The sequence below is a fragment of the Aotus nancymaae genome, unplaced genomic scaffold, assembly GCF_030222135.1.
Source record: "Aotus nancymaae isolate 86718 unplaced genomic scaffold, 86718_ANA_hifiasm-v0.15.2.pri h1tg000064l_0, whole genome shotgun sequence".
NCBI classification, from domain to species: domain Eukaryota; kingdom Metazoa; phylum Chordata; class Mammalia; order Primates; family Aotidae; genus Aotus; species Aotus nancymaae.
In genome coordinates, this window is record NW_026988478.1 from 7,770,295 (window position 1) to 7,782,930 (window position 12,636).

At 33.8% G+C, this 12,636-nt stretch overlaps 1 pseudogene; it reads right to left on the minus strand.

Moving 5' to 3' along the window:
- Window positions 1-6,198: 6,198 nt before the first annotated feature.
- On the minus strand, window positions 6,199-7,347 carry LOC105715864 (receptor-type tyrosine-protein phosphatase S-like; annotated as a pseudogene).
- Window positions 7,348-12,636: the final 5,289 nt, after the last annotated feature.

The window sequence follows — 12,636 nt, forward strand, 5'->3', positions numbered from 1 at the left end:
TAACTAGCAACCTTGCTATAATTGCTTATTACTTCCAAGAGGTTTTCTTGATTAATTATTGAAGACTTTGTACACAGAAAATCATGTCACCTGTGAACACAAATACCTTCCCCCCCAACCTTTCTACCTTTCATTACCTATTCTTGTCTTATTGTATTAGTTTTGACTTTCCATAAGATTGTGAGTAGGAGTGGTTAAGAGGGGATGCATATTTCGCAGGAAGCAACTTAGGCAGAAAGCACAACATTTACTATAATGTTAGGTGTAAGTTTTTAGTAGTTATTATTTATCAAAAAGCAGAACTCCCTCTCCATTACTAGTTTTTTTAGCATGTTATATTTTGTTGAAGAATTTTTCTCTATTTTTATAATATGATCATCTTAAATAGCTTGTTGATTGGATGAATTATATTAATTGATTTGCAAATGTCAAACCAGTATTGCATACTTCGATTTTTAAAATATATTGTTAGGTTCAATTTGGTAATATATTTTGAGAATTTTTTGCATCGTTGTTCATAAAATATATTTGAGGTTTTGATTTCTTTCAATATTTTTATCTGGTTTTGGTATTAAAGTAATGCTGTTTTCGTAGAATAAGTTTGGAGTGCTTCCTATGCTTTTATTTTGTAGATATCTAAACAACTGAAGGGTACACAGTTTTAAAAGAGAATGTAGAGAACTGGTATTATTTGTTTCTTAAATATTGGGTAGAATTCACCAGTAAAATCATCTGAGCTTAGTGTTTACTTTTTGGATGTTGGACGTTGTATCAATTTCATATTCAATTTCTTTAATATAAGCTATTTAGATAAAGTAGTTCTCCTTGTGCAAGTTTTCAGTTTCTCTTTTTCATTGAATGGGTCAATTTTATGTAGGTTATCAAATTTGTGTGAGTATAGTTGTTCATAATATTCCCTTTTTAATCTTAAAATATCCACGGGATTCTCTCTCATTTTTGATATTAGTAATTTATGTCTTCTCTCTTTTTGTCTTGATTTGTATGCCTAGAAGTTTATCCCTTCATTGAACTTTTTAAAGCAGCAGCTTTGGTCTTGTCGATTTTCCCTATTCATGTTTGAAACTTTAATAATTTTCATGTTTGAAACTTTAATAATTTTCATGTTTGAAACTTTAATAATTTTCCTTCATGTTTGAAACTTCAATAATTTTTCCCTCTAAATTTTATTATTTCTATATTTTTGTTTTGTTCTTCCATTGCTCTTCTATAGTTTCTTAAGTTCAGATGATCAATTTTAGATATTTCATCTTTCCTAGTATATGCATTTCATGCTATAAATTTTCCTCTAAGTACTGTTTTTGCTACATCTAACAAATTTTGTTAAGTTGCATTTTCATTTTATTTGCTCAAAATATTTAAAGATTTTTCAAGACTTTTTTTATAAAAAACTTTATTTTACATTCAGGGGTACATGTGTAGGCTTGTTACATAGGTAAACTTATGTTATGTGTGTCTGGTGTACAGGTTATTTCATCAAACAGTTACTAAATGTAGTACCTGATAGTTATTTTTCTGATCTCTCCCTACTCCCATTTTCCTCCTTCAAGTAGGTTCCAGTGTCTGTTATTCCTCTCTTTGTGACCATTGGTTTTTATTATTTAGCTAGTTGGGAACATGTGGTATTTGATTTTCTGTTCCTGCATTAGTTTACTAAAAATAATCACCTCCTGCTCCATCTATGTTGCTGCAGAGGACATAATCTCATTCTTTTTATGGCTGCATAGTATTTCATGGTGTATATGTACCACCTACATTTTCTTCACCCAGTCAAAAAAGTAGCCCAAATAGCCAAGGTACTCCTAAGCAAAAAGAACAAAGATGGAGGCATTATGTTACCCAACTTTATACTACACAGCTACTGTAACCAAAACAACATGGTACTTGTACAAAAATAGACATAGACCAGTGGAACAGGATAGAGAACCCCAAAATAAGACCACACATCAACAACTATCTGATCTTTGACAAACCTGACAAAAACAAGTAATCAGGAAAGGATTACTTTTTCAATAAATGGTACTGGAATAACTGGTTAGCCATATGCAAGAGATTGAAACTGGATTATTTCCTTACACCATATACAAAAATCAACTGAAGATAAAGACTTAAATGTAAAACCTCCAACTATAAAAGCCCTAGAAGATAATCTAGGAAATACCATTCTGGACATAGGAACTGCCGTAGACTTCTTATTTGACCCACATGTTAATTGGCAGTGCTATTTTATTCTTCAAATATTTGGGAATTTTTTAGCCATCTTTATCTTGCTGATTTTGACTTGTTTTGTGACTTAATATACAGATTGTCTTACTGTGTGTTCCATGTAAGCTTGAGATGAATGTGTATACCACATTTATGAATGAAACATTGCATAGATCTAGATAATTAATGGTTTTATTCTGTAAATTGGATGAATGAATGAATTAGAAACCTTAGCATATCAAGCATAGTAGCTGTAGGTGCCGGAGACTTCATATTTTTTGTGTGCTAGATATTGTTTTTTTCTCCCCTCTTTTTTTTAGGTTTCCCTAGATACGCTCTCTTAATTAGAAACTGTATTAGAGACTTAATTAGAAACTGTATATTACAGCTCTCCTAGCTAACCACTGGTTGATGTGGTTGTAAGGTGTTGGGGAGGGAAGCATTCTGTAATCTTATGATTAAATCCCATTCTTTTAGTGGTTATGAGTCATTGGGCTATGACCTTTGAGATCATTTCGTAGCTTTTTAAATCTTTTCTTATGTGAGACGGGAAGACTAGGGGAGTCTGGAGTTGTTTAACTGACATTTTCCTGAGTTAGAAAGGTCCTATAGTATAGGCCTTTGTTATGGAGAAGTCGCTAGAAATAATTCAAAATGATTACTTACTTCCCAGGTTTATTTCAAAATAGTGACTGTTTGTTACTCCTGCCTGAAACAAGAAAAATTGTTCTCAACTTTCATCGTGAAAATACTTTTGGTCTTGTTGATTTTCCCTATTGACTTCATGTATGCATGTATATATTGCATTGTGCTTTCGCAATGAAAGTTGAGAACAATTTCTCTTGTTTCAGGCAGGAGTAACGAAACAAGAGGTGATGAGGCTACAGGAGGTTAAAATCATGAGAGTTCCACCACAAGATTAGGACCCCAGGAGTTTTTAATTCTCAAGATTAAGCTTCCTTTTGAAATTATGATTTAATTCTTTATTATTGGATATCTTGGAGGCACTATCCAATTGAAGTTTACACGTTTTTGCTTATTTTCATCCAGGGATAATTTGCTAGCAAATTTCTTCTCTAGTTGATTTTAAGAGGGCACACAGCACAGCCACCATAGATATGCATTCCTTCCTTGAGACTGCCAGGGAAGAATGTAATTTTGTTTTTAATCCTGGCATTCTGAGAATTATCCCTAGGACAGAGTAGCTCATTGTATAGTCAATTGTATTTAATCTCTTTATGTCAGTGTACTTCACTGTGTTGATGGGTCTGTGTATGCTGAAGGAATGTTTTTTAGTTTTCTTGATTTCTTGATCTGATTGCTTCTGAATGAGTATAGCTTAACTCGCACTCACAGCCTTCCTAACCCCCAGAATGAATTGTGATTCCAGGAGGGCTCTTCTTGGCAGTCTTTCTATAGTTTTCTCTATTTTACCTGTATTATAGAACTGCCAGCCTCCTCTTAATTGCTCTCCACAAAAATCTCGAATGCCCATAGGCATGCAGTTCTCTATGCTCTTCAAATAAATTCAGTCCTGTCAAGTCTTATCGCCTGCCTTTACCCTTAGCAGATCTCAGAGCTACTGCACTGAAATCAGGGCCTGGTGGTGGTTGGGGGGTGCCTGGCTTTTCCTGAAGTGATGCCCTCATGTTATGACTGATCGTCGAGGATGGTCAAACTGAGAAGACCAGACCATACCTTGTTATTATTCTCAGATTGCTATATGTGGAGTAGAGCTTCTACTCTATGAGTGGGGTGGGGAGAAGGCAGAGGTGGGGAGACATCTGGTTCTTTCAGCTATGCTTGCGTGAAATAGAACACCTGCAACATGGGTTGACAAGGGATTAGAAACAGCCTGGACTACCCAGGGTGAAACCATAGCCCAAGGGTAGACAATGGAGAAGGGAGAGACCCCATCTTCTAGGTCTCACTTGCCAGTTATAGAATACCCAGGGCAAATCTTCTGTTATAGAGAACTTGGGGGAGCAGTGGGGGTGGTAAAGGATTGGGTAATGGCTCAAATGCCACAAACTCTTGGTGTTCTTACTGAGATTTAGTACATTTTCCTGATAAAGATTTCTCCATTTGCTGTATCCCTTAGGAAAATTTCTAAAGACTTTAAATAATTGTTAGAAAACTGCCTTCATTTGCTTTTAATTATGGTAAAATATATGTAATGTAAAGTTTACTATTATAACCACTTTTAAGTGCACAGTTCAGTGGTATTAAATACAACCATAATGTTGTGCAGTCTTTGCTACTATTCATCTTCAGAACCTTCATCACCTTGTAAAAATGAAACATTATACCCAATAAACAACAGTTTTCCATTCCTCTCTTCCCTTACAACCCTGAAAAATCACCATTTTACTTTTTATCTCTGTGGTTTTTGACTACTCTAAGGACCTCACGTAAGTAGAATCATAGAATATTTATCTTTTTGTAATTGGCCTACTTCACTTAGTGTAATGTCTGCAAGACTCATCCATGTTGTAACATGTCAGAATTTCCTTCCTTCATCAGGCTGAACAGTATTCTTTGCATGTATATGTTGCATTGTGCTTATCCCTCCATCCACAGATGAATGCTTGGGTTGCCTCTGCATTTTAGCTGTTGTGAATAACACTGCTATGAAAACGAGTGTGCAAGTACCTCTTTGACACTTTCTTTTCAATTTTTGGAATATTGAATATATACCAAGAATAGAATTGCTGGATAATATGATAATTCTGTTTTTAATTTTTTGAGGAACCAGCAAACCATTCTCCACAGAAGCTGTGCCATTTCACGTTCCCAACAACAAGGCACAAGGGTTTTAATCCGTTAGTCTTTGACACTATCTTGTCAACATTTGTTATTTTGTAACATTTTGGTAGTAGCCATGTTAATGGGTATAAGATTGTAGTTTTTCATTGTAGTTTTGATTTGCATTTCCCAAATATTTAGTGGTGTTGAGCATCTTTTCATCTGCTTACTGGCCATTTGCATATCTTCTTTGGATAAATGTATATTAAAACTTTTTGCCCATTTCAATTTATACTTTTTTTATTTTCTGTGGTGAACAGAAAACTATTTAATAGAAAAGAATAACAGATATGAAAAACTAATGGAAATATGAACCGAAAGCTAAAAAGAAATGCTATTAAAATAGGCATCAATTATAAAAGACTCTAAATGCAAAATTAAAACAAACAAAAAACCCCAAAAAACAAATTACAGCTCTTCCCAGGAATGCTGCTTGCCACAAAATGTTTCTTACTAAGCCGAGTAATGTGAGTTTGGCTTTGCCAGTGGTATATATCATAAATGCAAATTTCATAGCGCACACTAGAGACAATATTTCATTGAATATTTCATTGAACACTTTTAAAACCACCATGGTACAAGTATACCTGTGTAACAAACCTGTGCACTCTGCACATGTATCCCAGAAATTAAAGTACAATAATAAGTAAATAACAACTTAATAGCTGATATATTACAACATTCTCCCCTTCTAAAGGAATGTTCAGGAACTTTCTTTTTAAACATTCCCACAGCCTTTCACCTAAAATCTTATGAGCAGTATGGCCGGAAGGGGTGATGTCAAAGGAGAGTCCATTTCATTATAAGAAGCCACACCAGGAAACATCTTGCAGCACCCAGGCAATTTCTTTTCACTCCTTTCAAGCAATCCTGGAAAAGATGGTGGTTCATTATTGTGATTTCTTCTGTCCTTGATTTTAAATCCTTGAGGTATCAGTAAATAAAAGCTTTCAGATGCCTGATCAGTGAGGATTCAAGTTAGGTTGTTAAACTGTGAAATCTTATTCCACTGTAATAATTTGTTTTAATTTTGTGCATGTGTGTCCTAGTCCCCCTAAGTAGTTGTTATTTAAAAGTTAAGAAGGACTTCTCAAGTGTCCTGCAGGCCTCAGAAGAGAGTTCATGGATATTGAAGGACTATAGTAAAAATTCAGAATGGGTCAGGGATTTCTACGTTGTGTATTGATCAAAGCTGTCCAGCTACTCTAGGACAGCTCAATAGCAAAACCAATACTCATTCTCTGTTTGTACCATGGCTGGCCACTGTGTTCTTAGTGTTTTGATGTCTGGAAGATATCTACAACTCCTTTGTATCTCATTATTGCCAAAACAATGCTTAGTGTTAAGATTTTACTCCTTCAAAGCTCACATTACAATGAACTGAAATGGGTCTATCTTGCCCATAATACTCTTTTGTTTTATGCACTTGGCTGATTTAGTCAATAAATCTTTTTCCAGACTTTGGCACTTTTTACTCTGGCCAGTGAGTGAACTGGAACTGTCTCACCGTTCAGGACTGGCTGTCCTTGGCATCTGTGACTTTGAATTCCCTTGAGATAAACTATGTCATGTTGTACTCAGCCATAGGATCTACAACCAAGTACTGGTATCTTGTGGATTATTCTGCTGGGTAGAATTGGTGACATTTTTCTCTGCCCATTTCACAAAGCTTGGTGAAATTGTGTTTCCAGAGCATCCACCAGAAGTCCTCAGTGATCTCATTCAAGGGTCCTTAATGAAAGCTTTCTGTTGTCTTTACTTATCAATAAAATTGGCATTGATGTAACCAGATCCTTCTACTCCACAGATAGGCTGCAAGTACAACCTTGTGGATTCATGTGGTGTAATATTAACAAGGCAATTTTTGAAATTATTACATGGAAGATTGGCACTGGTTAATACTGAGATGTGAGCTTTTGAGCTGGTTAGATTCTTAAATTTGAGCACCACCCTTGTGACATTCTGTCCTGTCTCCATTTGTATGAGCTTCTAATATAAGCACACAAGTTTCTAACTGACACTTTTGTATTTGCACAAGTAATGGCTTCTAACAGTGCATCATGGACAAAGTTGGTCTCCTGCTTGAACCATGTAATTTCTCTGGGGTCTCATTAAAGTTGCATGGGCATAATTATCTATAGTTTTTTCATGCTTGATTCTTTCTAACATGGCCTCTATGACAAAGAAACAACCAGTCTAAACAACTCCTGCAGATTCTGCAGGCCGTGCAAGAATGGCACTAGCATCTGCTTGTCTTCTGGTGAAGACTCTGGAAGCTTTTATGTGTGGTGGAAGGTAAAGAGCGAGTAGGTGTGTCATGTGGTGAAAAAGGGAGCAAGAGAGGCCAATTTTAAATCAAGTTGTTGGGATTTTTTGGTTGTTGAGTTTTACTTCTCTACATATTCATGATAATAATCCTTTATAAGTTATATAATTTGAAAATATTTTCTCTCATCCTATGGGTTGCTTTTGTCACACTCACTGACAGTGTGTTTTGATTCACAAACTTATACATTTTTACTTTTAGTAGAAGTCTCCCTATTTTGCCCAGGCTGGACTTAAATTCCTACACTCAAGCACCTCCTGTCTCAGCCTTCTGGGTAGTTGAGACTACCGATGCATACCATTACTTTCTAATTTTAAAACCTCTATGAATTCCTATTTGTCTGATTTTTTTTTATGTGCCTTTGGTGTCATATCCAAGAAAGCATTGCCAAATCAATGTCATGCAGCTTTTCCTTATGTTTCTTATAGGAATGTTAGAGTTTTAGTTTACCTTTATGTGTTTGGTACATTTTGAATTAATTTTTGTATAAAGGGTCCAACTTCATTATTTTGCATGCGGATATCCAGTTTTCCCTGTACCATTTGTAGAAAAGATAGTCATTTCCCCATTGAATGGTTTGGTACCCTTGTCAAAAATCATTTGATCATATGTGAGGTTCTATTTCTGGGCGCTCTATTTTATCCCACTGTTCTATATGTCCTTCTTCATGCTACTACTTTATGGTTTCGATTATTGTAGCTTTGTAGCAAGTTTTAAAATCAGGGAGTGTGTGCCTTTCAGGTTTGCCCTTTTTCAGGATTACTTTGACCATTCAATGTCCCTTGAAATTCTATACAAATGTTAGGATGGATTTCTCTATTTCTGAAAAGTACATCACTGGTATTTTGATTGGTATTGCATTGAATTTGTAGCTCACTTTGGGTAGTACTAACACCATAATAATACTAATTTTTCCAATTAATGAACATAGAATGTCTTTCCATTTATTTATGTCTTCTTTAATTTCTTTAAGCAACATTTTGTCATTTTTATTGTACAAGTCTTTAACCTTCTTGACTAATTCCTAAGTATTGATCCTATTGTAAATGGAATGTTTTTTAGTTTCCTTTTCAGATTGTTCAGTCTATGGAAATGTAACTGATTTTTGTAGGCTAACTTTGTATCTTCCTACTTTTTGAATATATTATTTCTATGTTTTCTGGTAGAATTTTCAAGGTTTTCAATATATATGATTGTGTCATCTGCAGGGTTAATATTACCTCTTCCTTTTCCATTCATATGTATTGTATTTCTTTCCCTTGACTCATTCATCTGGCTAGAAATTCTAACACTAGATTGAAGAGAAATGGCAAAATTAGTCACCATTGCCTTGTTCTTGATATTAGAATAAAAGCTTTTAGTTTTTATAATTGAGTATGATATTCATTGTAGGTTTTCATATATGGCTTTTATTATGTTGAGTTGTTTCCCTCTATTCTTAGTTTGTCGAGTGTTTTATCATGAAAGGGTGTTAAATTTTGTCAAATGCTTTTCTTTGCATCAATTGTGACGATAATGTGTGCTTTCTTTAAAAAAAAAAAAAACTTCTTTCTGTTAATGTGTCTTGCATGGATTGATTTTTGTACATTGAATCATCTTTTGAAAGCCTACCAGAAATAAATCCCATTTAGTCATAGTGTGTAATTCTTTTAGTATGTCACTAAATTTAATTTGCTAGCATTTTGTTACATATTGTTATATCAATATTTCTCAGAAAGTTTAGTCCGTAGTTTCTCGTTGTTGTTGTTGTTGTTTTTCTTGTGATGTCTTCCTTGTGATGTCTGACTTTAGTATCAACGTGATACTGGCCTCATAGAACAATTAGAAAGTGTTCTCTTCTCTTTCATGTTTTGAATAATTTGAGAAAGATTTGTGTTAATCCTTGAGTCTTTTTTAAATGTTGGTATAATCAACCAGTGAAGCCATCAGGTGCAGGGATTTTCCTTGCTCGGAGATTTTTGAGTACTGATTTAATCTCCTTACCGGTTATAAATCTATTTAGGTTTTCTATTTCTTCAAAATTTAGTGTTGGCAGGTTTGCTGTTTTTTGTAATTTTTCCATTTCACCTAGATTAGCAGATTTGTTAGTATACAATAATGAATGTTTAATTTTAATTTATCTGGAATCACTAGTATTGTCCCTACATTAATTTCTGAATTAATGATTTTAGTCTTCTTTCTTTTTTCATAGCTGTTCTATTTGAAGTTTTGTCAATTATGTTGATCATTTCAAAAAAATCAACTTTTGTTTTCTCAAATTTTCTCTATTTATTTCTATTCTGGGCTTCATTTATCTCTGCTGTAGTCTATTATAGTTTCCTTTCTTCTGCTAGCTTTGGCTTTAAATTGTTCTCTTTTTCTGGTTTCTTACGTTGCTAAGTTAGGTTGTTGATTTCTTTGTTGATTTGAAACATGTTTATAGCTATACACTTTTCCCATTAGCACTACTTCCACTGTGTCCCATAAGTTTTGGCATATTGTGTTTTTGTTTTAATTTATCTCAAATTATTTTCTAACTTTTACTTGTTATTTTTTCTTTGATCTACTGGCTTATTTGGAGTTTGTTTTTTAACTTGCACAGATGTGTTCATCTTCCCATTTTATTTGTGTTATTGACTTCTAACTGTATCTCATTGTGTACAGAGAAGATACTTTGTATAATACCTATATTTTATATCTATTAAGACTTAATTTGTGGCCTAACATGGTCTGTCCTGGAAAATGTCTCATCTGCCTTAAGAAGCATATGCATGTAGTTGCTGCTGAGTAAAGTTTTCTGTGCATGTCTGCTAGATCTAGTTGGTTTATTGTGTTCAGTCCTCTGTTTCTGTACTTATCTTCTGTCTGGTTGTTCTATGGATTATTGGGAATGAGATATTGAAGGCTCAAACTATTAGTATATAACTTTTTATTTCTTCCTTCAACTTTTTCAGGTTTTGCTTTATATATATTTATAGTCTGTTATTAGGTATGAAAATATTTATAATTTTTATATCTCTTTGCTGTATTGAAACTTTTATTAATATATAATATCTTTGTTTCTTGCAAACTTTTCTGATTTATAGGTTTTTGGGTCTGATTTTGTATAGCTACCTCTGCTGTCTTTTATGGTGTATAAAAATAACAAAATAATAAAAAATATACATTTTTTTCTTCAATTTATTTGTCTTTGCATCTCAAGTGAGTTTCTTATAGACCACATATAAGCTGAGTTTTAAAAAAATTCATTTTACTAGTTTTTGTCTTTTGATTGGCGAGTTTAATCCACCTCCCTTGAAAGTAACTACTAATAAAGTGGGATTTACTTCTGTCATTTTGCTGTTTTCTGATGTCTTAGCTTTCTTGGACCTCATCTTTCTGCATTACTGTCTTTTTTTTACATCTAGTTGACTTTTTAATGAAACATTTAAATTTCTTTTTGATTTCCTTTTGTATATTCTATAGCTATTTTCTTTGTGGTTACCATGGGAATTACATTTAATATCTAAAGTTATAACACTTTAATTTTAATTTATACCAGCTTAACTTCAAAACCATACAAAAACTCTGCTTCTAATCAGCTCCATCCCCACCCCTTCTGATTTCACAACATTACGTATTTAAACATTGTGTGACCCCCAAAATAAATCAATAATCTTTTGAAATACATTAGTATCTTAAATTATGTTTTAACATGTGGTGTTGCAAACCTTTGTTACAACAATGTGAGCTTTTATCATTGCCTATGTATTTACTTCTATTGAGACATTTATTTCTTCATGTGGCTTTCAGTTACTGTCTAGTATTCTTTTCTTTCACTTTGTTGGACTCCCAAGAAGGTCTAGTGGTAATAAAATCTCCCAGCTTGTATCTCAGAATGTCTTAATTTCTCCTTTACTTTTAAGGAACAGTTTCACTGAATTTAGGATACACGAATGGTTTTTTTTTGCCTTCTTTCAGCACTTTTCATATATTGGCCCGCTACCTTCTAGTATCCAAAGTTTCTTAGAATAAATCTGCTGATAATTTCATTGAGGACCCCTTGACAAAAGTCACTTTTTCCTTGCTGCCTTCAAGGTCCCCTCTTTGTCTTTTTTTTTTTTTTTAATTTTGATTATAATTTGCCTTAATGTGACTTTCTTTGAGTTCATCTTACATGGAATTTGTTGAGCTTCTTGGATGCTTTTTATTTTTATTTTTTTTATTTTTTTGCCCGTTGTCAAATATGGGAAGTTTTCAACCATTATTTTTCCAAATATACCCTTTTTTTCTTTCTCAATTTCTTTTTCTCCCAGGACTCCCCCGATGCATATCTTGATGGTGTCCCACAGGTCCTTAGACTCTGATAATGTTTTTTCAATATTTTTATTTCTGTCACTTAGTCATGAAAATTTCCATTGCCCTATCTTCATTGATTCTGTTTTTCTCTCTGCTCAAATCTTTCTTGAATGCCTCTAGTTATTATACTTTCAGTTACTGTACATTCAGTTCCAGAATTTCTTTTTCTTTTTCCAAGGTTTCTAGCTCTTTATTGATATTCTTCTTTGTTCACGCATTATTTCCTTGACTTTCTCTACATTTTCCTTCAGTTCATTTAGCATCAATAAGACAATTGTTTTACAATCTTTGTCTAGAATATCTACCATCAGAACTTTTAAAGGAATAGTTTCTTTTATTTCCCTTGAATGAGCTATATTTTCCTATTTCTTTGTGTGTCTTGTGATTTTGTTGTTATTGTTGAAAACTGAACATTTAAATCTAATAATGTGGCATCTCTGGAAATCTGATTTCCCATGTCCCTAGGGTTTTTCTTTGCTTTTTGTTATTTTATTTATTGATTGATTTAGAATTTTATTTTAATTGCTGTAGGTTGTCTCTGTGCCAAGCATCAGTTGGAGATGTAAACTTAAATTCTCAGCATTTCTGAGCCAATCGCATGTGCCGTCACTTTCTAGTATGCAGTTTTTTCTTTAATGTCCTAGTCTTTAAAGTCTAGCTCCCAAAAGGAGAAAAAGAGATAACTGAAAATGGGAGTAAAAAGGCGTGCCAACCTTTTAAGTGCTCAGAAAGTTCCTTCAGCCAGAGTGGGAGTGAAACAACGGATGGAGGTGCAACAACAATGTTCCTCCCTCATCGTCTGTACTTCTGTGATCAGAAGCAGTAGTCAGAGATGAGAGCACAGATCCTCTAAATTTGGAGAACAGAGTGCTTTTTGCCCACTTTACCTCCTAAAAACTGAGTGCAAACCACTCTTGGATTAAATATACAGCTGTGTGTCACCAGGATTGGGGATAGGGAATAGT